Below are 25,621 nucleotides of genomic sequence, written 5' to 3'. Positions count from 1 at the left end.
ACTTTTAATGAAAGAAATTTGTTCTTTAAATTAAGTTTAAAATATCCACATCCACCTGTTCTCTAATTCAAGTGTTCAGATGCCCCAAATAAAAAATAAATTACAGTTTTGTATCATAAAGTTTTTTCCAAATAGATGTGGATCACTTAACTTTGTCTGAGAATCATTGATCAGGTCAAAAATATATTTCTTAATGCCAGCTTTTCAAACAGCTCCAACACTTGGCATTCTAGATCCTCATAAACCTTTCATACAGGCAGTTGCTGAGAAGAATCAACAAATGGCGACATCATTGCATCTGTTCTTATGCAGGAACATGGGGGCAGGCAAAGGCCAGTGGCGTATTTCTCAGCAAAATTGGACTCTGTGGCTGCAGGCCTGCCTGGTTGTCTTCTTGCTGTTGCAGCTTCAGAGAAAGCTGTCCTGGCCTCCCGTGATATTGTAGGCTACACTAATTTGACTGTTTTGGTTCCTCAGTAATGCAACAACTAAAGTACTGCTGACAGAAATAATTCCTAGATGGGGCATTCTAGAGAAGATCAGCAGTGATAATGGCAGACACTTTGTAAACACAGCATTGACTGAGGTTGGTAAGTTCCTTGGAATAAGCTTGCACACACATTGTGCTTATCATCCACAGAGTGGAGGTGCTGCGGAAAGAGAAAGTGGTACATTAAAGACCAAGTTAGCCAAATGTTGTGAAGAAACGGGTCTGCAATACAAAAGCATTACCTATTGTGCTCACCTTTATGAGGATGAGAATCAGAGCTCGAGTGAATCTCAGCCCATTTGAAATTTTATTTGGCAGACCTCCTAACCTGGGATTGGGACCTGTAACCAGACCCCTCCCTTCCACAACTGTTTGTGATGATGATGATCTCAAGTTTCCCAGACAGGGAAAGTAGCCCTTCCAGCCACAGCAGACACACCTGTGCACCCACTCCAACCAGGTGACTGGGTAGTGGTGAAGGAACTTCGCAGGAAACACTGGAAGTTCAAAAGTTGGTAAGGCCCGTTCCAGGTGCTACTGGTCACTCACACAGCTGTTAAAGTCGCAGTGAGAGCAACCTGGATTCATGCCAGTCACTGTAAGAAGGTGACGCAACCAGTTGATGACTTAACACCCTGACATACATCAGCCTAACCAACACGCCCGGAAGGACGAAAAGCATCAGCAGTAAAAGCTGTACTCCACCGGTGTGTTAAGTGCTAGTAACCTCTGACACTGAAGATTGAAACATCCTTACTGAGACCTGCAATGAAGCGACGTGGTGATCACACGTGCGAACCATGGCAGAAACTGTTTGTTATTTGTATTTTCTTATTTATAAACAGCATGTGCACATTTTATCTTGATTTCACAGGAAGCAATAATATAGGTCATCTTAAAGATGCCTCTCCTGGTGGCAACTCCAGGAAATGTTTTACAAGAACCATGGGTGATGCGCAACGTTTGGTATCAATTGGAGAATTATATTCTGTCAGATCTGTCACCAAAAATTCTTGTGTGGTTTGTATGAAAGATGCACAACCAGGAGTGCCTGGGGGAAGTTGATCCTGTAACTTGTACTTCCTCGAGTGTTACTGTGTATAACCTGCAAATGACCGAGCTGCAAGGTACCAGCCCGTCCTGTTTTTCTGAAATTCCTCTTTACAATGGTGGGCTTGTTATAATGAGATAGCTGCACTTTAAGGGGGACAGGGCTGAGGCTGATATTTACGACTGTGTCTGGGCAACCTTAGCTGATGGTTGGGCAGGAAAGATAGAAGAACAATCAACTATACCCAAAGAGAGATGATGTGATAAGTGGGCAATATAACTGTGTGTTTTTGCCTCAGTGGTTAGAGCAACTCAGTATTTTATACTGTATTGTTCTCTCTTGCAAGATATTATTATTAAAGCATCTTATCTCCTCAGAAGAAAATAATTGACTCTGTGCATTACTAAAATTTCCACCACACCCAGTCTCCCCTATCTTATAAAGTAGAAATACTTTAACTTTTTTGTGTACTCGGGTCTTTATTTTGTTAGATAATTCCCTGTAAAGCGTGAGCCATGAAATAACTGTCTGAAAAAAATGTTTTCTTTTTAAACTGGAGTGTTTGTTGAACCTTCTAACAACCAAAAAAAATGTATATACATTTGCATATATGATTTTTAATTTGTATCATATTTGATATATCAGGTATTGATGTGTAATTAATCGCTCAGAGTTATTTTACCTTAAACAAAAACACTTTTTTAACTCCTTAATTCCTTTAAACTTTTCTTGAAATAATTTCAAACAAGCAACAGAACATTTTTTCCATATTGCAAAACAATGTCATACATATTCTGTATCTGCTGAAATGAAGCTATCACGCAGCGATGACAAACCCACCAGCGGAACCAGCGTGGTGGAAAAGGAACCTTTCATTTAGATTTGTTTATTTTTTGGTACACCACATCTTATTTTGTATTGTGGTAGGCCTGAAAACAGTTTCTCTCCTTGTTCAGGCAAAGATGGACATCACATTTCACGAAATAGACATGGGTGAAATGATTGCCTGTGCAGTGTTTGCCGGGTTTCCCATTGCCGGAAAATTCTCACATCAGGGGGCACACTAGATGTTGGCCTTTTGCAGGGGGGATCTGATTCTCCTCCTTCTGGAGATAATAGTGGTCTGCCACACTTGATTTAGTCCTTTCCTGCTCTTGTGAGAGAGGTGCCAACAGAAGCTTAAAATCTTCGAAGGGGCATAGGTTTCAGATCTTGGTGGGAGTAGAACGAAGGAGGGTTCCATGTGAATAGCAGTTGAAGATGGTATCAGTTGGTCCTAAGGGATGAGTGAACTCCGCTCAGAAGTGCGGGACGATGGCCTACGGCCGATCGAAAGGGAGTCGGTTTCAGATCCCCAAACCTGGAGTGGCAGAGATAGGCGCCACGAGACGTCCAGTGCAGTAACGCAAACAAACCCGGAGGAGATGGCGGGAGCCCCGGGGAATGTTCTCTTTTTTTCTGTGAAGGGTGCGTAAGCCGTACCCATATCCGCAGCATGTGTCCAAGGTGAACAGCCTCTAGCGTGTTGGATGAAAGGGGTAAGGGAAGTCGGCAAATCAGATAACTTCGAGATAAGGATTTGCTCTAAGGGCTGGGGTGCGAAGCGGGGCTGGGTTCGCGCCGAGGCTGGGGGAGCAGTCGCCCTACTGTCTCCACCGCTAGAAGCGTGGTGGATGGGGCCTTGTTGGGCTGTGCTTTATCCAGCGTTTGGACATGTAGTTTTGGTCTGGTCGACTGGTGTGGTGCGGTGCAGTCCTTGGGAACCCAATTGTGGTACAATGTGGAGGAGCGGTTGTCTGTTGTGGATTCAGGGGCCATCCAGGGGGGTATGTGGTCCACCACGGCCACGGCAGGCTCCATGTGTCCTCGTGTGCAGGTTACTCAAGGATGTCTTTCGCCCAGAATCTGAAGATCAAAGTGAAGAGATTCAGTGTAAAGCAGGTGAACGGCCGGAGTACTATGACTTGCTTAACGTGAATTGCCTGAAATGTCTTCAGTACACATTGCAGTAGGTGTCCATTCTTCATCCTCCAATTCATCATCATCACTTTCCTCTAACTGCTCAATGTCATATGAATTGCCGTCCATAAACATATTCGACATATCTTCAATTCAGTTCAATTGAATTTTATTTATATAGCGCCAGATTACAACAATTGTCATCTCAAGGCACTTAAGTAATATAGTCCAATTCAAGCCAATTGGAATTAAATTCATTGTAATCATAATCCAATTCATTCATATAGAGCCAATTCAAAAAATAATATCCTAGCTAAGGAAACCAACAGATTGCACCATCTTCAACAAAGTTGTTTTGCCATTTAAAAGCACACACACACACACAAAATGTATTGTGTATTTCTTCTTAGACTTGTTCATTTTTAGTAGAATTCAATGAACAAAAGACAATTATTAGCAAGAGAGCCATGGCAACATTCAACGTGTTATTAGTCTGTATGATACAGCAGTTACATAATATAATATACATAGGAAATATCTCAATTTCGACTCGAAATAAATCTAATTATGTCAGTTATACCTTTAATTAGTTCACATAAAATAAAAAAAGACTATGTGGCTTTCTTGAATGCATAATTCATGAAATATAATAAAATGACTATTGACAGATTACCTGTTATACCTGATATTTTCAACAAGGTTTTACTGTAAATTAAGTTGTGAAATATCAAGTGGTTTTACAGTACATCAATCCATTAAATGTTCCTATTGAAGTTTCAGTAACAATTTGGAAATTTTTCTCACCTTAACAATTTCAAAACTGGCAAAAATATTCTTTAAACATCACGTGATCACTGAGAGATGGCAACCATTTTGGAATTTTCTGTTGATGACCCACTGATGCATGAATTACTGATCCCTAGTGGATTATCTGTGTATTGCATGTGTCTGATTATATACATGACATTTTTCAGGAAAGAATTATCACACTGATGATGTAAATGGTCTCAAAACTTCATGTATCAAATATGATACACTCAGCTTTCATTTACGGTCAGCTGAGAGTGATATACGCGATAGACAGTAAGAACCCAACATATTTAATGTTTTGTCTCTTCAGCATTTTGATGGTTCACACCTGCAAGAAATAAAAAAAAAGCTTTGAAAGTAAAGCTTTCACCACTTTGAGGTGTTTACATTCCTTCTTACAACACGTTTAATGTTTGGTATTGATGATACCAACTGATAATGAGTGTCAGGTGCCAAGTTTGTCCCGTTCTTCCTTCAGACATATTTACTTCTTGTTTCAAAGTTCTCTCAGGCCAGTCCAGAACTCTCTTCTTCCTCAGCTACGCCTTTGTCTGCAGAATGTGGTTTTACATTGTTGTTAAGAAATCTTCCTGGAAAAGATGATGTAGATTTCTTTTTATCATCATTGGGGCTGTAACTGCATCTTTTGTCACTTCCATTCAGGATTGTTTGCATGAATGCTCCCTCCATATTGTCTGGAACAAAGTCTCACCTTTCTTTGAGTTCCCCCTCTGCTCCTCAGTGTGATATCCTAAATTAAATTGATTCACTTTGTTTTCAAGTAATTTTCATACATTTCGGTTCCACCATGTTGAAATGACCGTAAATTCCAGATAATAAGCCACTACTTTTTTCCCCAGGATTTGAGCACCGCAGCTTATGATACTGTGCTGCTAATATGTTTTTTCCTTTTTTTTTTCATGCCGCCAAAAACATTTTGCCTCGGAAGCCTAGGGAACTGGAGACCCCTTTGCACTTTGGGCCACCTTTATTTTTCAAGGCCATTCAGGTGGCCTTTAAGTTGAGCAAATATTCACTTTCACGCAGCTGTGCCATACTAAAAGTGCTTCAAATTGGACCATCCGCTAAAATGAATCCATACCAGGGACGCAGACTTCCGGTGGGTGCGGATGGATGGTTCAGTCCGAGGAGGGGTGCTTAAGTGTGGGTGCACAGGGCCGGCTGGTGGGCATGGTTCCTGGAGGTTTGGAGAACCAGTGGATGACTGACTAGATGGGGCTCATGGGCGGGTGCTGCCGGCTCGAGGAGGTCTAATTTCTGACACTTTTCTTGGGGGAAAAATGTGCCAAGTTGGAGCATGGGTCCTGGAGGTCGGTTGAGGGCAGCTGCTGGCGGCCAGACGGCCGATTTTTGTGCACTTTTCTCTGGGGGAATTTGACCAGGTTGGGGCTTGGCTCCCGGAGATCAGTTGAGGCGGTGGATAGGGGCGGTTGCTGGTGGCCAGATGGCCGATTTTTGAGCACTTTTCTCGAGGAAATTGGACCAGGTAAGCCGGTCGAATTTGGGACACTTTTCTTGGGGGAAAAGGGCGCCAAATTGGATTGAACAAAATTAGAATCTGACTCCCAGAGGTCAGTTGAGGCTGTGGATGAGGACGGTTGCTGGCGGCCGATTTTTGGGCATTTTTCTTTTTAGTATATTGTTTGGGAGTCCTCAGTTGGCACTGCGTCCGACTTGGGTGTAAATTAGGTTAAAAATGGAAGAACAAGGCCAAAAAAGACATTTGCTTTGTCTTAAAATTAAACAAAAATGAGGTCTAAAATGGTGTGCATTTAGAATGTTATATGGGAGACTTCAGTTGACGCTGTGGATCAATTTTTCATCAAAGCTTCATGCAAATGGTACCAAATTTTTAAGGGTCATTGCGACAAAGGTCCTTATTAAGTGTGCAAAATTTGACAGCCATGGAGTCAAATGGGATTTTAAAAAAGAACCAGGCTCCAGGCCCACTGTCCTGGAAACCTCACACGCACTTAAGCACCCCTCCTCGGGCACAAACTCCCGTCCGAGCCCCGAGTAGCATTGCGCAAGGTGAATCATTCCCTCAGTTAAAGAATTGGAGCTCTTGCAGGGATCTATGCCATTTTACTCAGATGGTCTTAATGTTGTGGCTGACCAGTGTTAGGCTATAAAGTAATATACACTGCTCAAAAAAATTAAACACTTTGAAGACAGATCTCAGTGGAAAAAAATTAAATAAATCATACTGGATATCTGGTCAATGTGTGAAGGATGAAAGGACACCACAATTGGTGGAAATGATCAACGCATAGACTGAATTCAAAGACACCCCTATCATGTTAAAAAGGCAAAAAGGTCATTGTAGAAACTCAAAATGGTATAAAGTGGCCCCCACCTGATTGTATGCATTACAACATGCTCCAAAGGGTCATGTCATTAGTAGTGATACTGACCAGGGCAATATTGCAGTACTGAAGAATCAGAGAAGACAGAAATGAAAAGTTAATGGTTTTATTCCAAATAAATAAAATGCATCTTAAGCCACTGGAACATCTTATTCCAAGGAACTTACCAACCTCAGTCAATGCTGTGTTTACAAAGTGTCTGCCATTATCACTGCTGATCTTCTCTAGAATGCCCCATCTAGGAATTATTTCTGTCAGCAGTACTTTAGTTGTTGCATTACTGAGGAACCAAAACAGTCAAATTAGTGTAGCCTACAATATCACGGGAGGCCAGGACAGCTTTCTCTGCAGCTGCAACAGCAAGAAGACAACCAGGCAGGCCTGCAGCCACAGAGTCCAATTTTGCTGAGAAATACGCCACTGGCCTTTGCCTGCCCCCATGTTCCTGCATAAGAACAGATGCAATGATGTCGCCATTTGTTGATTCTTCTCAGCAACTGCCTGTATGAAAGGTTTATGAGGATCTAGAATGCCAAGTGTTGGAGCTGTTTGAAAAGCTGGCATTAAGAAATATATTTTTGACCTGATCAATGACTCTCAGACAAAGTTAAGTAATCCACATCTATTTGGAAAAAACTTTATGATACAAAATGGCAATTTATTAGTTATTTGGGACATCTGAACACTTGAATTAGAGAACAGGTGGATGTGGATATTTTAAACTTAATTTAAAGAACAAATTTCTTTCATTAAAAGTTGCCAATACTGGTTCCACTCTTTACGACAACCAACATTTTCTCCAGATGAAGACAGCTGACCGTGACTTTTTACACCGGCTTCTGCTAAACTGTATTTTCATTGTGAAATATCTCAACTTTTCATTGTGATTCAGTGAAAAAAAAAAAAAAACACAAAATCATGATTCACAGAGGATTCATTTGAATTTTTCTTGATTCACTGCCAACATTTGGTCATATTTTAATTTTTGCCGAAAAGACACAAGAAGAAATTTAGCAGAGAAGTAAAGTAAAGTATTTATCAAGAACATGTCCTAGTTCTGATCTAACAATTCCCTATATTCACAGTTACTGTATAAGATATTTATGAGATTGGAGAGCTTTTACCACAGTAATGAAACTATTTCTTAGGTATCTTTTAAGGACAAACCTTGTTTCTTTATTGTGTTAAACTCACTTGTACACAGAAAAAGCACCTGGAATCAAGTACTATGGGAATTATAAGGAAGAGTTCAGTAATCTGATTGGTTTGATCATATGTCTGTCACAGGAAAACCTGATGCTGCATTCACTAACAACTGGGAACTTAGAAGTTCAGACTGAGAAATCAAAGAAAACACCACCTAAAGTTGATTAGATATACTCCATTATCTCTTCACTTATCTTTTAACTAAAAAGTTAACTATTAAAGCTTTCTTTCATTATTGATTTAATAAGGCATAAAAGTACTTTATGCCTCATTCAAATAAAATTTTTCATCAGTTTAATCAACTACATAATTGTTTGTTCTTTATAACAAAGCAGCAAAGCTAAGGTTGCTGTGAATTCTTCCCACTTTGTGAAAAAAAGATGATAAATTACATGATTATGAGTCCCAATTTCCAAATTCCAAGGTACATCGAATCCTGCATGTCTTCTCTGAGTTGAAAGCCAATTAGACCTATGAGGAACAGCTGTGATACCTGCATGATGAACTTTTTAAAACTTGCCTGTTGCATTGTGGTGTTTGAACTGAAGCAATGGGAGCTGTTTGGGTCCAGATAGTTTGTGTTCTGACAATATGGTTAACCAGAGGTTTGTGGTTTAGTGTTCTTTATATAAATGTATATATTTCCCTTGTATAATTATTTTTTGGTTGTAATGGGTTTTATGGTAATCTGATGTGTCAGGGTGAGGTTGTATATGTTGTTCCATGAAGTAGCAGAAACATGAAATTTTAATGAATTATCTGTCCATAGGCTGGTGTTTGCCAGTTGTTGGAACAAATGGAAGATCTTATGTGCTGCAGAGGAATCAAAATGGTCAGTAAATCAATAGCATAAACTCTTTTGAGCTTCTTTCTGACACTAACTCCTTGGTCTCCTTCCAGACTGGTCATCCAATGATGTTTCTCCCAAGACAAACCTTGGCCTTCTTAAGTCGATGGATTCCATGTTGGTAAAAAATGTTGAAGGTGAGCAAGTTCTGTCACCAACTGAACATTTGTCCTGGCCTCTTACAGCTGAACAATTTAATACTTAAATTATATGTGACTGTTTCATTCAAAGCAGCTCTTCATATTTACATAAAAAGATTTAAAATAAAATTTCTGTGGTGTGGGGACAGCTTCATTTGGTGTTTGAAGCAGCTCCTGAGAAAGCCTTGTTCTTGTTCTCACTTATTACAACAATGTGGATAACTTGGTTAAGCTAACAAAGTTCCAGGTCCAAGTAGTGGGACTTGGCAATTAAAGTGTATTGAAATGGTCTTGTATGCCTGTTTCTTTCAGTGCAACTGGAAACAAAAGAAGTGGAAGCTAAGGCGTCAAATGGCAACAAAGGATTAAATAACCTCATGACCGCACTGAAAGAGGCGTCCAGCGGCAACCAGACTGTCATGGCGGATGCGTCCAGCGGCAACCAGACTGTCATGGCGGATGCGTCCAGCGGCAACCAGACTGTCATGGCGGATGCGTCCAGCGGCAACCAGACTGTCATGGCGGATGCGTCCAGCGGCAACCAGACTGTCATGGCGGATGCGTCCAGCGGCAACCAGACTGTCATGGCGGATGCGTCCAGCGGCAACCAGACTGTCATGGCGGATGCGTCCAGCGGCAACCAGACTGTCATGGCGGATGCGTCCAGCGGCAACCAGACTGTCATGGCGGATGCGTCCAGCGGCAACCAGACTGTCATGGCGGATGCGTCCAGCGGCAACCAGACTGTCATGGCGGATGCGTCCAGCGGCAACCAGACTGTCATGGCGGATGCGTCCAGCGGCAACCAGACTGTCATGGCGGATGCGTCCAGCGGCAACCAGACTGTCATGGCGGATGCGTCCAGCGGCAACCAGACTGTCATGGCGGATGCGTCCAGCGGCAACCAGACTGTCATGGCGGATGCGTCCAGCGGCAACCAGACTGTCATGGCGGATGCGTCCAGCGGCAACCAGACTGTCATGGCGGATGCGTCCAGCGGCAACCAGACTGTCATGGCGGATGCGTCCAGCGGCAACCAGACTGTCATGGCGGATGCGTCCAGCGGCAACCAGACTGTCATGGCGGATGCGTCCAGCGGCAACCAGACTGTCATGGCGGATGCGTCCAGCGGCAACCAGACTGTCATGGCGGATGCGTCCAGCGGCAACCAGACTGTCATGGCGGATGCGTCCAGCGGCAACCAGACTGTCATGGCGGATGCGTCCAGCGGCAACCAGACTGTCATGGCGGATGCGTCCAGCGGCAACCAGACTGTCATGGCGGATGCGTCCAGCGGCAACCAGACTGTCATGGCGGATGCGTCCAGCGGCAACCAGACTGTCATGGCGGATGCGTCCAGCGGCAACCAGACTGTCATGGCGGATGCGTCCAGCGGCAACCAGACTGTCATGGCGGATGCGTCCAGCGGCAACCAGACTGTCATGGCGGATGCGTCCAGCGGCAACCAGACTGTCATGGCGGATGCGTCCAGCGGCAACCAGACTGTCATGGCGGATGCGTCCAGCGGCAACCAGACTGTCATGGCGGATGCGTCCAGCGGCAACCAGACTGTCATGGCGGATGCGTCCAGCGGCAACCAGACTGTCATGGCGGATGCGTCCAGCGGCAACCAGACTGTCATGGCGGATGCGTCCAGCGGCAACCAGACTGTCATGGCGGATGCGTCCAGCGGCAACCAGACTGTCATGGCGGATGCGTCCAGCGGCAACCAGACTGTCATGGCGGATGCGTCCAGCGGCAACCAGACTGTCATGGCGGATGCGTCCAGCGGCAACCAGACTGTCATGGCGGATGCGTCCAGCGGCAACCAGACTGTCATGGCGGATGCGTCCAGCGGCAACCAGACTGTCATGGCGGATGCGTCCAGCGGCAACCAGACTGTCATGGCGGATGCGTCCAGCGGCAACCAGACTGTCATGGCGGATGCGTCCAGCGGCAACCAGACTGTCATGGCGGATGCGTCCAGCGGCAACCAATTCTGAATAAAACCATCAACTTTTAATTTCTGCCTTCTGTTTCTTGAGTACTGCAATATTGCCCTGGTCAGTGTCACTACTGATGACCCTTTGGGCTCCTGTGCACTTAACACAGTTTCACCTTGGGCCCATGTACTTGATTTAAAAAAAAAGGAGTTCTGGGAGGATGTACAGCTCAGTTTTTTTTTCTTCTGGCTTGATGATTACGGATAGAAATACAGCCTGCATAAGTTCTGCCACTTTCTTTTCCTGTGCCTTTAGTTTGGAGCCAAGAGCAATATTGGAGGTAGTCTTTTCTATGAGTAGTTCTTTCAAGCTCTCAACCTCTTTCACAACTGACTGATATTCAGTTTCAGATACTGTTGGTTTCAGTGTTTCACAAAATTCTGCAATGACTTCATTGCATTCCTTGAGCTCCTGCTCACACTTTTCACAGAGATGACGCTCACATGTCAAACTGTTTTCCAGGTCCTTCAGTTTTTCCTCAGAAATGGAGCAGCTATTCTCTGCTGCGACTCTTCTGTCTTTTTCTCGTGTTAGAAAGAAATTCTTTTTCAGCAGCTTAGTCCTGACAATATCCATCCGATGGTATAAATAGTTGATCTTGTCCTTATTATTTTGGTAAGATTCCTGTAATTTCTCTGATCCATAATCTTCGTCGGCAACAGAGGCATTAGAGGGAATCTCCTCGGTTTGTGAAATTGGAAACTTCCAGGTGACGCAACGAACTTTGGAGGCCTGGGGATGATGCTGCACAAGCTGGACGTCCTCGGAATGAGGAGTCGCAGCAGAGACCTGGGATTGTTCCTTTTCCAACAGCTCATTTTCTGAGCTTGATGTTAAAATTTCTTGCCTGTTGGTGGGTTCTTTATAACTTTCGTTACTGCCAAAAGTAATGTTATATTTGTTGGAGGCCTGGGCTTGTTTGTCGGTTTGTGAAATTGGAAACTTCCAGGTGACGCGACAAACTTTGGAGGCCTGGGGATGATCCTGCACAAGCTGGACGTCCTCGGACTGAGGAGTCACAGCCGCAGCAGAGACCTGGGATGGTTCTTTTTCCTCTTCGTCATTTACTGGTTGAGGAGACGGGGAATCCTCAAAGGCCTGGCATTGTTCTTTTTCCAAAAGGTCATTTTCTGACTTGTTGGTGGGTTCCTCATAACTTTCATTATCGCCAAAAGTAATGGTATATGTGTAGAAATCCTCAGGTAAATCGTCGTCTACCATGTCACACCACTGAAGTTGAGCAGATGATATCTGGGTTTGACTCATTTTGTCAAACCGTTGTTTTTAAGAGCTTGTCAAAATGACTATTTATAATAGTAATTAAGTGGTGTTTTTTTTTTTTAGGCAATGTGAAAATCGTTTACTGTGACTTTCAAATTTGCTTCTAAAACTGGACGTGTTTCTTCAGATAAACTCCTGACGAACTGTGAAAAAGGAGTGAAAATGTCTGGCCTATATAACATTTGTGATGTCAAACAACATCGGTGATGACATCAATTGTGATGTCAAACAACATCGGTGATGACATCACAATTTAGCGATAAGACTAAAAAAGAGCGATGGCGTTCCGTTCTCAGCCACCATCTTGTGTGCTGTTTTGCGCTCTTGTTCAGTTTTATGATTATACATTTTTAAACTTTTTTTCTGTGAAATCTCAAAATATTATTGTCCCGGTCAGTTTTAATGCATTAATTGTATGTTGTGGTACTCACGACTGCTTTCTTCATGCCTCCACTGGAAAATTGGACCTTATTCTGTGATGATCTGCAGGTTTGAAGACCTCTGTTTTGTCTCTCTTCTGGTCTGTGATTCCAACCACAGATTCTGGATGGAATTGAAGTCCGGATTCCAGAATGTTGATTTTTGTTCTCTGTTAATCACTTGATGACTTCAGCTGAATACTTCATGGCACTGTCACGTTGGAAGGTCCACTTCTGCCAGTTTTTCAGCAACCAGTGTAATGTTTCCCACCAGCAGTGTTTACCAAGACAGAATTAATGTCAGTTTTTAAAATGTTTCCAAGATAAGCCTTTTTCCACATTTGATATGTTTTTCCTGCAATTCCATTCAGTTTTATTTATATAACGCCAAATTACAACAAGTGTCATCTCAGGGCATTTCAATGATATAATCCAATTCATTGTAATCATATTCCAATTAATTAATTAAAAAATGAATCCAATTCATTCACACAGAGCCAATTCAAAAACAATTTCCTGACTAAGAAACCAACAGATTGCACCAAAACTTCTCTTCAGTCCAGTCTCCCAAACTTGCATTATATCTAATTAGAGATAACTTTGAAAGTCCCATTTTGAAAGTGGACTTTTAAGCCTTAAAATAAGTGATTTTTAGGTGGCAAGAATATGTAAATGTTTCTATGTCTTCTATGTAAATTTCTATGTAAATGATCACAAAGTTGAACTGCAACTATTTTTTCCAAGAACTTCAGACAAAAAAGGGAGATTGGATATAGGTTGATTATTAGCCAATATACACTGTTAAAAAAAAAAAAATCTTTGAAAACAGATCTCAGTGGGAAAGTAAATAATCATACTGCATATCCAGGCAATGTGTGAAGGATGAAAGGACACCACAATTGGTGGAAATGATCAACACACTGACTGAATTCAAAAGACACCCCCATCATGTGAAAAGGGTCATTGTAGCAACTCAAAATGATACCAAGTGGCCCCCACATGATTGCATGCATTATAATTCAATTCAATTCAATTTTATTTATATAGCGCCAGATTACAACAATTGTCATCTCAAGGCACTTAAGTAATATAGTCCAATTCAAGCCAATTGGAATTCAATTCATTGTAATCATAATCCAATTAATTCATATAGAGCCAATTCAAAAAATTAATATCCTAGCTAAGGAAACCAACAGATTGCACCGAAGCGTGTCTTCAGTCCAATCTCCCATCCTGAGCGTGCCTGTGGCGACTGTGGAAAGGAACGACTCCCTTTAACAGGAAGAAACCTCTGGCAGAACCAGAACCAGGAAGAAACCTCTGGCAGAACCAGACTCAGGAAGGGTGGCCATCCGCCTCGACCAGCTGGGGTTCGAGAAGACAGAAAAGAGGGAAAAGAGGGGGGGAAAACACCATAACGCCATTCAAAGGATATCTGTTGGAACAGGTAAACATACGTTAATAATCACAATAATGTCACATGTACATAAAATCAATTTTGAAATTAAACAGGGGGAAAAAGAGAGCAAAGTGAGGAAAGGTGTGACAGATGAGGTCCCCCAGCAGTCTAAGCCTATAGCAGCAGAACTATGGGATGTTTCAGGATTACCTGAGCCATCCCTAACTATAAGCTTTATCGAAAAGGAAAGTTTTAAGCCTAATCTTAAAAGTGGAAAGGGTGTCTGCTTCCTGGACATTTACTGGCAGCTTATTCCACAAGAGAGGGGCCTGATAACTGAAGGCTCTGCCTCCCATTCTACTTTTAGAAACTCTGGGAACAACAAGTAAACCTGCAGTTTGGGAGCGAAGTACTCTGTTAGGAAAATATCTTACAATTAAATCTTTAAGATATGATGGAGCTCGGTCATTAAGAACTTTATATGTGAGAAGAAGAATCTTAAATTCTATTCTGAATTTAACAGGGAGCCAATGAAGAGAAGCTAAAACTGGAGAAAAATTATCTCTCCTGTTAGTTCTCATCAGAACTCTGGCTGCAGCATTTTGGATCAGCTGGAGGCTTTTCAGAGAATATGTGGGACAGCCCAATAATAAGGAATTACAGTACTCCAATCTTGAAGTAACAAATGCATGAACTAGTTTCTCTGCATCACCCTGAGACAGGATGTTCCTGATTTTAGCAATATTACGAAGGTGAAAGAAGGCAGTCCTAGAAACCAGTTTTATATGTGCGTCAAATGATAAATTCTGGTCAAAAATAACTCCAAGGTTCCTCACTGTAGAACTAGAAGCCAAGGAAATACCATCTAGAGTAACTATATAAATAGACAATTTCTCCCTGAAGCGCTCAGGTCCAAAGAGAACAACTTCAGTTTTGTCTGAATTTAAAAGCAGACAGTTCTGAGTCATCCAGGTCTTTATGTCTTTAAGACAGGCTTGTAGTCTGACCAACCTGTAGGTTTCATCTGGTTTCATAGATAAGTACAGCTGAGTATCATCAGCATAACAATGGAAATTTATGCCATGCTGTCTGATAATGTTACCTAATGGAAGCATGTACAAAGTAAAAAGAATCGGTCCAAGCACAGAACCCTGAGAAACTCCATGACTTACTCCAACGTGTGAGGAAGATTCTTCATTTACAAGAACAAACTGGAATCTATCAGATAAATATGACTTAAACCAGCCTAATGCAGTTCCTTTAATCCCAATAACATGTTCAAGTCTCTGTAACAGAATGCTGTGATCGATCGTATCAAATGCAGCACTGAGATCCAAGAGGACAAGCACAGAAACAAGTCCGCTATCAGAAGCTAACAGGAGATCATTGGTAACTTTCACCAGTGCCGTTTCTGTGCTATGATGCACTCTGAATCCTGACTGAAACTCTTCAAACAGATTATTTCTATGTAAATGATCACAAAGTTGAACTGCAACTATTTTTTCAAGAACTTTGGACAAAAAAGGGAGATTGGATATAGGTCGATAATTAGCCAACACTTCTGAATCAAGAGTAGGTTTTTTAAGTAAAGGTTTAATTACAGCAATCTTAAAAGTCTGAGGTACATATCCTATCAACAAAGACCGATTGATCAAATCCAATATGGAAGTGTCAATTAAGGGGAAATCCTCCTTGAACAGTCTGGTTGGGATTGGGTCTAACATGCAAGTTGATGGTTTAGAAGAGACTATTGCTGTTGTTAGCTCAGAAAGATCAACTGGACAGAAGCCGTCTAAATACAATTCAGGTTCGAAAGATACTTCTAAAGCTGCTCTACTTGATGATACATCAGTAATAATAGTGGGAAGGATTCCATTAATCTTCTCTCTGATAGAAACAATTTTATTGATGAAGAATCTCATGAAATCATCACTGCTGAGAGTTAAAGGAATACATGGCTCAACAGAGCTCGGACTCTTTGTCAGCCTGGCAACAGTACTGAAAAGAAACCTGGGATTATTCTTATTCTCTTCTATCAATAATGAATAATAAGCAGTTCTAGCTTTACGAAGTGCTTTCTTATACGTTATTAAACTATCTTTCCAGACTAATTGAGACTCTTCTAAATTAGAGGAACGCCACTGTCTCTCCAGCTTTCTTGCAGTCTGCTTTAACGCACGTAGCTGTGAATTATACCAAGGAGCCAACCTCTTCTGACTGATTACCTTCCTTTTCAGAGGGGCAACATTGTCCAGTGTTGTACGCATTGAAGCTATAGTGCTGTCAACAAGAGAGTCAAGTTCTACTGGAGTAAAATTTGGGTAGCCGTCCTCTGTCACATCAGCACATGGCAGTGAAGAAAAGGATGATGAAATCAACTCTTTAAATCTGGTTACAGCATTCTCTGACAGACACCTTCTATATGTAGAATTCTTCTCAGAAACCGTGTAGTCAAGTAATGTAAATTCAAAAGTTATTAAAAAATGGTCAGACAAGACAGGGTTATGAGGGAACACTGTTAACTGTTCACTCTCAATGCCATAAGTCAGCACAAGGTCAAGGGTGTGACCAAGGCAGTGAGTAGGTCTGTGAACACTTTGAGAAAATCCAATAGAGTCTGATATAGAATTAAAGTTAATATTTAGGCTGTCATTTTCAACATCTACATGAATATTAAAGTCACCCACTACAATGACTTTATCTGTACTCAGCACTAACTGGGATAAAAACTCTGAGAATTCAGAGAGAAACTCAGAATAAGGGCCAGGTGGACGATACACAACAACAAACACAAGAGGTTTTTGTGATTTCCACTTTGGGTGGGAAAAACTGAGAATCAGAGATTCAAAAGAGCTAAAACTAATCTTTGGTCTAGGACTGATTAGTAACCCTGATCTGAAGATAGCTGCCACTCCTCCTCCTCTGCCTGTGGTTCGAGGAACGTGAACATTTAAATAGTCAGAGGGAGTTGATTCATTAATGCTAACATGATCCTCCTGCTGCAGCCAGGTTTCTGTAAAACAAAATATATCAATATGATGATCACAGATCAAATCATTCACTAACAGAGACTTCGAAGGGAGAGATCTAATATTCAGCAAACCACATTTAATAGTTTGATGTTTTTGTTTTAATTTTTTTTTGCACAAGAGGATTTGCTCCTTTTGTGTTTTTTGATTGAGGGGGGGGCGGCATCAGGTGGGAAGCCGCAGAGAAGTGTGTAAGACTACAACTCTGCATCCTGGTCTCAACCCTGGGATGTCATGTTTTTGTATGACTAATAAATTCGTCCATATTTCTAGAAATGAGAAGAGCTCCTTCCAAAGTGGGATGGATGCCGTCTCTCCTCATCAGACCAGGTTTTCTCCAGAAAGATTGCCAATTATCTATGTAGCCCACGTTGTTTGCTGGACACCATCTAGACAACCAGCGATTGAATGAGGACATGCGGCTAAACATGTCATCACTGGTCAGATTTGGCAGGGGTCCAGAGAAAACTACGGAGTCCGACAATGTTTTGGCAAAATTATTATATTGGGACATGCTCCTAATGGATCAACAGACGGTGCCCTGAAGGGACATTTATCCCAAATGTGGAAAAGAGCATCACTGAACTTCTTGACAGTCAGGTGCAACCCAACTGTGTCAGTTTAACCAAGACATGTCCTACAGGTTTTCTGTTGGATTTAGGTCAGGTAAATGTAGGGCCCTATTGAGTGGTATAAATTCCTCCAGGAATTGTCTGCATACTCTGGCCACAAGGCCATGCTCTTGGAGGAACGCAGGACCAGTACATGGTCTGACAACAGGGCCAAGGAGTTTAACCAGATGCCCATGTGCAGCTGTTGTTCAGCCTGTAGAGGTCTGTATCTTTCAGTGGATATGCAGAATACTACAACATGCTCCTTGACTGAAAGATGGAGCCAAGGTGAAACTGTGTTAAGTGCACAGGAGCCCAAAGGGTCATCAGTAGTGACACTGACCAGGGCAATATTGCAGTACTCAAGAAACAGAAGGCAGAAATTAAAAGTTGATGGTTTTATTCCTAATACATTTAATGCATCTCAAGCCATCGCCATGACCGTCTGGTTGCCGCTGGACGCATCCGCCATGACCGTCTGGTTGCCGCTGGACGCATGAGACAGGGCATTCTGTTAACGTTTACATCTGGCTGCATCGGCTTGAATGGCTCATGCTGTGATGAGGAGCCTGGGGGCCGTGTGAATGCATCGAGAGCAATGGCGGGGGAGAGCAGACGTTTAATGAATAGAGCGTCAACAATCCTGCTTTGCTACCTGTTCACTAATAGACCAGGCTGCCCGTAAGGTTTACATCTGGTTCTATCAGACTCCCTCAAGGGTCACAGGAATACACCATACCACGTCTCTTTTCATGCTCAGGAGAAGCTGTGTATGATGATTATTGATCTGATCCAATAATCTGTCACTAATTGTAGGATGCAGCTAAGTGTGGAGAACAAATTAATTGAAATTGCCACTTCAAGAAATTTTTAAAACACTCCCTTATTTCTATGGAGGGGGATGTAAGACTATATAAAATGGTTCAGGCATTTACTTCAACGACTCAACCACGGCAGGGCTGGACTCATGGACTCTGGTACGCAAAAGTCTCCTTTTCTTAGGTCAGTACTTATAATAGTAAAAACAACTTTTTTAGGACGGAAAACAAGAGTTGACATCCATACACAACCACCCGGCGGTTCTTCGGGTCTCTTTGGACTATTCAACAGAATCAGAAAAGATCTGATGATAAACATATGAATGCATGTGCACTTATACTTATATCACCCATCATGACAGTGTTATTTTCCAGAGCCGGATGCCGGCGACCTGGACAATTTTATATTGACACAAGCCGATTTATGGTACGGTTTCTTCAAACGCCAATAACCTTAAAGTCAAAGGTTTCAATGAAATAACATCAGATGTAACCGTTTACAGATTTATTAAACAGCACGGGGCAAGAATTTCCCTGAAAGAAGAACCCAGCTGTGTTTGAGGGAGACTTGACTTCCATCGTGTCAAGCGGGGAAAACAGACTTTCCCTGAATAAATCTCGGCTACGACGAAGACTGCTCCCTGTTCGGAACAATCAGTTTTCAGCAGGGTCTCCGGGTGCCACTACCCCGCGTGAGGTTTGCACGACAGAGGACAGGCAGTTGGAATCATCGGTGTTACACACACCACCGAGCATACGTTTCTCCCCTCGAATACCGCGGCCCGAGTCGCTGCCGACCGGCTTCAACCATGAGGCGGCGGCAGCTGAAGGGACACAGGCCATCGGTCTACTAGGCTGCATATCGGCGCAACTATTCGGGGCGCCGGGCCCTGTTCGTGGAGAAGAGGGGGATAAAGTATAAACTTGGACAGCCCCGAACCCCTCAAAAAAACAGCCTGATCTGCGGGGTAAGTTAAAACTCATCATTCTTTGTTGTTTTCTCACGTCTTTTTTCTCACTGCATAAGCCTGCCACCGCGGTGAAAAACATCTGAATGTAAAACAAAAACGTGGACTTCCTACATGTGCGCGTAAGCGTCATCAACACGGATGTGACGCATAGGGAGAAAGTGAGGGTGGGAGGGGTAGCGGTTAAAAGAGCGCAGCGTTTTCAGTAGAACTCATGTGAAGTGCAATTTATAACCCTCTGTAAAATAAGCCAGTTGATATATTATTACTGCTCTGTTCACTTTTCCATGCTGCTTTCAATGGGAGCATTACATGGTAACATCTATGCATATTTCACAGTGTATACTTAAGCAAGGTTTTTATTTATCTATTTTTATGCTATTAAACTGTTTCAATTTGACAGAATCTGTTGTAGTTCCTGTGAGGTCCGTGGTAAAGAATCAACGGAGCGCTCAAGGCTGTCACTCGTCCGAGGATTAATCAGAGGTGCAATTTCTTTCTCTACTTTTTAAATTTATTTTTTTTAACATTTACAATCACGGAACCAGGTATATTTAAAATACTTTTATGGTTATTTCTCCTTCATCCACAGAGGCTGACCTGTCAATAGAATGGATACGTCCTACAATCGGGCCAGATCCTCGCCTATGGAGGAAAAGAAACTCTACCATCCGTGAAAAATCAAGAGCTCAGGCATTCATGAGACGTAGTGAGATTCTTATACAGAAAATGAACTATGACTTGAAGGTGATTTCAAAGTAAAGTAAATGTGTGTGTATAAGTAAATATCTTTTCCCCTCTTAACATTCTCAATTCTGTGTAAAGATGGATAATCAAGCAGGTGGAGTTGTTCTGGGTGAATTATCTAAGGCCGTAGAAAGCTTGCAACACATACCCATACCGGTTCATGTGTGGAATTACTTTACACTGATGGAGTATGCGCTCCTTAATGTAGATTATCAGTCATCCCCTACGGATATTGAAGAAGATGAGAATGATGAAACTGGCGTGTTACACGAATTAGAACCACCAATCCAAAATGAGTCACCGAGTATTGTCTCACCAACTCCAGCTCCTCGTGCCATATCACTTGATTCAGCCTCAGCAAATTGTGCTTCTCAAACTTTAGCATCAGATACTGTCTCACGAAATCTTATTTCTATACCTTCTCCAGCTGCAGCAGAACAAACTCGGCAGCATGGTAGGGGCTTGAATCAGGAGAATGTAGCCGTCCCTGAACAGAATCGGAGAGATACACCTCCACCGATTGCGCGTGAATGTTTCAACAGTCTTGAAATAAGACATTCCGTCACAATACCGCGTCCGTGCCCTGATATAATGCCCAACATCACTGAGTTCACTTCAACGGTTATGAGCAATCTTATTGAAGTGGCAGAAACAGCGCGATCACTCACCAGATGTAATGATGTCGTCCAGCTAGAATTAGTAGGTGAGAGTATTTCTCAACACATTACCGTTTCTGTCACAGACGAGTGTGATGTAATCCTGAAAGCCTTTCTGGACTTTTTAGATGAGTTAACTCAATCAAATGCAGAGATTGCCTCTGATACCAACCTGGAGTTAATCTTCCAGGTAGAAAGAAACCCCACAGGGGGCACAAAATGGAAGGCTTCAAAAACCTTAGAATGCAAATTAATCCATAAGACAAAAACGTCACTTGTACATTACAGATGATTGTGACAATCAGCTCTGCTTCGCCATCAGTCTCGCGCACGTCTCCGACCCTAAATTTACCGATAGTCAAACCTTGGTACAAGGGAGAGTGGCAGCGTCTGACTGATCAGACGCCTGTATCTTTCAGTGATGTTGGAAAATTTGAAAAAATCCTAAACAGAAAAATTGTGGTGTTTCACAGAACCAAGGATGACCGAGCTCTGTAAATTTGAGACTGATTTCAGAGATCGATCAAGCCCTCTCTTTCTGTTATTACTCCAAAACCATTACTATGGAATAAAAAACCTCAAAGGTTTTATGGGGTCGAGATACATTTGTGAACACTGCTACACTCGTTAAAATGAGCCCCACTCACACTACTGTCCTGGTTACTGCTCTGTGTGCTACAACTCTTCTTGTACAACTCAAGAGTTCAGCCCTGTATTTTGTGGTGATTGCAACAGAAGCTGCCGTAACTCGTTGTGCTTCAACAGACACAAAGAACCTTGTGAGACACCCCAAGCCAGAATGCGTGTGAGTGATTGTGATCTGATTAAAAGGTGTCCGACGTGTAAGAGATTTTTATCGCGTTGCGATGACTAAGGTAAAAACCCCCCACGTGTGTGAAGGTTTAAAATGTACAATCTGTGGTGAGAAATTGACCCCCGGTTCTACAGCAACTCTCAGTGGAAACCAGTGCTACATTCAACCGAGCAGCGTTGACGAATGGCTTGATGAAAAACTGATCTTCTGATTTTGAATCCTTAGTCGGTCAGAATGATGTTCATGTCCCCTTTATGGTCTGTGCAAAAACGCTGAAAGGTGTCGAGTGGTCTGCCTATGGATTGGAATGTGTCAGGCAATTCCTCCTCCATTTCAGGAGACCACGCTACCGAGGATACACGTTTATTGCTCACAATGGACGAGGATATGATAGTTATCTTATCCTTAACGTTATGGTGCAACTAGGTATGAAGCCCTCTCTCATCACACAGGGGAGTAAAATTCTCTGTTTTACAGACTGATTATAGTTTGAGATTCATCGATAGTCTGTCATTCCTGGCTATGAAACTGAGTATGTTGCCAAAAGCATTAGGTTTCAGTGATAATACCAAAGGTTTCTTTCCCCACAGATTCTCTTCAGAACAGAATTTGAAATATGTGGGGCCTTTTCCTCCACCGAGTTACTACTCTGTAGAACTCATGAGCCCCAGTGAGCAGGGAGAGTTCTACAGATGGTACGGAGGAGTGTGTAAAGGTACCTTTAACTTTCGTTAACAGAGTATGCTTTACTGTAAAAATGATGTTGACATACTTTTCAGGGGGTGTCTCAAATTCCCTGAGCAATTCTTTAACGAGACGCGCGTGGACCCCCTGAAATGCATCACGATCGCATCGGCCTGTATGGTTTTTACCGCCAACTTTCTGCAGCCTAAAACCCTGGCTATACCTTCACCCGTTGATTACAGTCAGCAGAGTAAGACCTTCTGAAACGCAACCATCCAGTGGCTGGAGTGGTTAGCATTTAGCAGAGGGATTGAGATTAGCCACGTGTTAAACACCGGGGAAAAGGGAATCGGCCCTTATCATGTAGATGGGTATGCGGAAATTGATGGTGTGAGGGTAGCTTTTGAGTTTTACGGTTGTTTCTTTCACGGATAGCCCACCTGCTATCTTCCTCAGGACACATGTCCGTTGAGGAAGGCACCATTCGAACAGTTCTATGCACAGAGAGAGATAAAAAAACTGTGCACTATGCTGACTTTACATCTCTTTACCCCTATGTAAATTGCAGCTTTCCTTACCCCCTCGGCCATCCCAGAATCATCTGCAAAGATTTTGATGACCCTGACAGCTACTTTGGTTTCATAAGAGCTGTTGTTTATCCTCCACGCGGGCTGTTTTTCCCAGTTTTACCTTACAAGTCATCTCACGGAAAACTTGTATTCACTCTCTGTTGCACCTGTGCTGAAATGAATAACCAGGCAGGTGCATGCAACCACAGCGATGACGAGAGAGCACTAACAGGTGTGTGGGTGAGTGTGGAGTTTAGCAAGGCGTTAAAGCTTGGTTATCATCTTGCTAAAATCACTGAGGTGTGGCACTTTGACAGAAGCAATAGCTCAATCTTTGTAGACTACATACAGACATTTTTTAAGGGTAAACAAGAGACTTCAGGATATCCCGCAGATGCACTTGATGAGGAGAGTAAGTTGAGGTACGTCAGAGATTACAAACTCCATCAAGGTATTCAGTTGGATACCATCAAAATAGAGGTGAACCCTGGTAAAAGACAGGTGGCTAAACTGTGTCTGAACAGTTTCTGGGGGAAATCTGCGCAGAGGAACGACCTCCATCAGACCACCATCATCACCGACCCGAATTAATTTTTTAATTTCATGTTCTCGGGTAAAGATCGTCTACTTCCACTTTCTAAACCCTGACATATGCATGTTGCAGTGGACTTACAATAAACGATGCTCCTCCCAACAAGGTAAACAATGCATTCATTGCAACATTTACCACCGCATATGCACGTTTAAAACTGTATAGCTGTCTGGAAGTAATGCAGGAAAAAAAATCTCTACATAGACACAGACATGATCTATGATCTGATCTATGTGGTGAAAAAGGGTGAGACTCCCCTGAAACTGGGAAACTATCCGGGGGATTTGACCGATGAGCTGGGGGGTGACACAATTCAGGAATTTGTTGCAGCAGGACCCAAGAGTTACTCCTACCAGACCAGAAATCAGAAAAAAGTATCGATGCGCGTTAAAGGCATCACTCAGACGCATGAATGCAACGTCAAAGAGTTAGTGGAGGGATACTTGGCTGACTCTAGAGAAATGGTGATCGAGACCCCTCAGCGTACCATCAGAAGAGATAAAAAGGGGTTTCTGTTAAAAAATACGACATTACTGAAAAAGTTCCGGGTGGTGTATGACAAGAGACGCCTTTTTCCTGACGGTACAACTCTGCCTTTCGGTTATTAAGGTGATTAAGAGGAAAAGGGAAAAAAATGTCACAATTTTCTGATGTGAAGGAGATTGATTTTGACCCCAGACTAAAGACTTCTTTTTCATGTCTGATTGTGGGGCCAAGCGGATGTGGGAAATCGTTTTTTGTTAAAAGTGTTTTTAAAAAAGTGTAACCATGTGATGGATGATGTACCTGATAATATTGCTTGGATTTATACCTCTTTCCAACCATTGTATGCTGAACTGCAGCGGATGAATAAAAACATCAAATTTGTGGAAGGATTGCCTCATTCTTTTGAAGATGAAAATCTGTTCCCTCCTGATCGTAAGCACTTGGTTATTCTGGACGATGTTATTTTTCAGGCTTTAGACCATCCTGAAGAGGTAAAAGTTTTCACACTGTACAGACTTCACAGAAATATGAGTGTCATGATGTTGACTCAAAATGTACTTAATCAAGGGAAATACAGTTGCACCATCAGCCTGAACAGTAACTACCTGGTGCTGTTTAAGAATCCCAGTGACAGATTGCAGGTGAATATACTAGACCGTCAAATCTTCCCCTCAGAGAAATCTATCTTCCTGGAGAGCTTTGAGGACGCCACCAGAGAGCCGCACGGGTATTTAATCGTCGACCTGACCCACTCATGCCCAGAACAATACAGACTGAGAACGGGTTTACTTCCTAGTCAGTGGCCAGTTGTCTATGTTCTGAAAGCATAGTAATTAATCATGTCAGCCCGTATAAAAAGGAATGCTCCGTTGCTCAGAGCTCTGTACCACGCCTCAGAAACGTAAGGACATTCTCGGCCATTGTTCACCCGACTTTCTTAAAGCTTTGTGTGACATTGCTCTGAATATTTTAAAGGGTAACATTAAGCTATCCCCTTCCCAGTATCGGAGTTTGAAAAAGCAAAAGAAAGTTATCAGACTGCTGGCTGATAAGAGAACCGGTTTAAAACGTAAGCAGTTGGCTCTCAAAAGTCAAGGAGGTGGGTTTATTCTCCCCATCCTAACGGCTCTTGCACCCATAATTGGGGATCTAGTGGCTGGAATCGTTAGAAGATAAGAACCATGTCGCTCAGGACAGTGCAAAAGATGTTTCTCATCTCACCTCATCAGTTCAAACACTTGAGTCAGCCAGAGACTTCTATCAGACAGACGGCGGAGGATGATTTGGATAATAAAATGAGAGCGATACTCGACGAGTCAGGAATGACCTCTTATGAAAAAATTAAGAAATACGACGCCCTGCTGCAAAGATACCTCACCCTGATCAAGCGAGGTCAGATGGAGGAGCCATGGGTGACTGTGACTCTTCAGCGAAACAGTCTTAATGATCCAATACCTGAATCAGATTCCTGTGAGACGGACCGTGTTCATGAACCCGATCAGTTAGAATTGGATGCAACGGCGAGTGAGGTATTAAAAATCCTTCCAAAGTGCGATCGCAGAAATGGTGAATACATCTTGAGGAAATTATCTGAGAGAAATGGCTGGACCACCAGAGGAGAATTTGTTTATCAGGGGCAGGTTGTGAGAGGATCA

The sequence above is a fragment of the Leuresthes tenuis genome, unplaced genomic scaffold (assembly GCF_036924035.1).
Source record: "Leuresthes tenuis unplaced genomic scaffold, fLeuTen1.0.hap1 SCAF_19, whole genome shotgun sequence".
Taxonomy (NCBI): domain Eukaryota; kingdom Metazoa; phylum Chordata; class Actinopteri; order Atheriniformes; family Atherinopsidae; genus Leuresthes; species Leuresthes tenuis.
The sequence above is the reverse complement of the archived record's forward strand: the minus strand, read 5'-3'. Positions refer to the sequence as shown.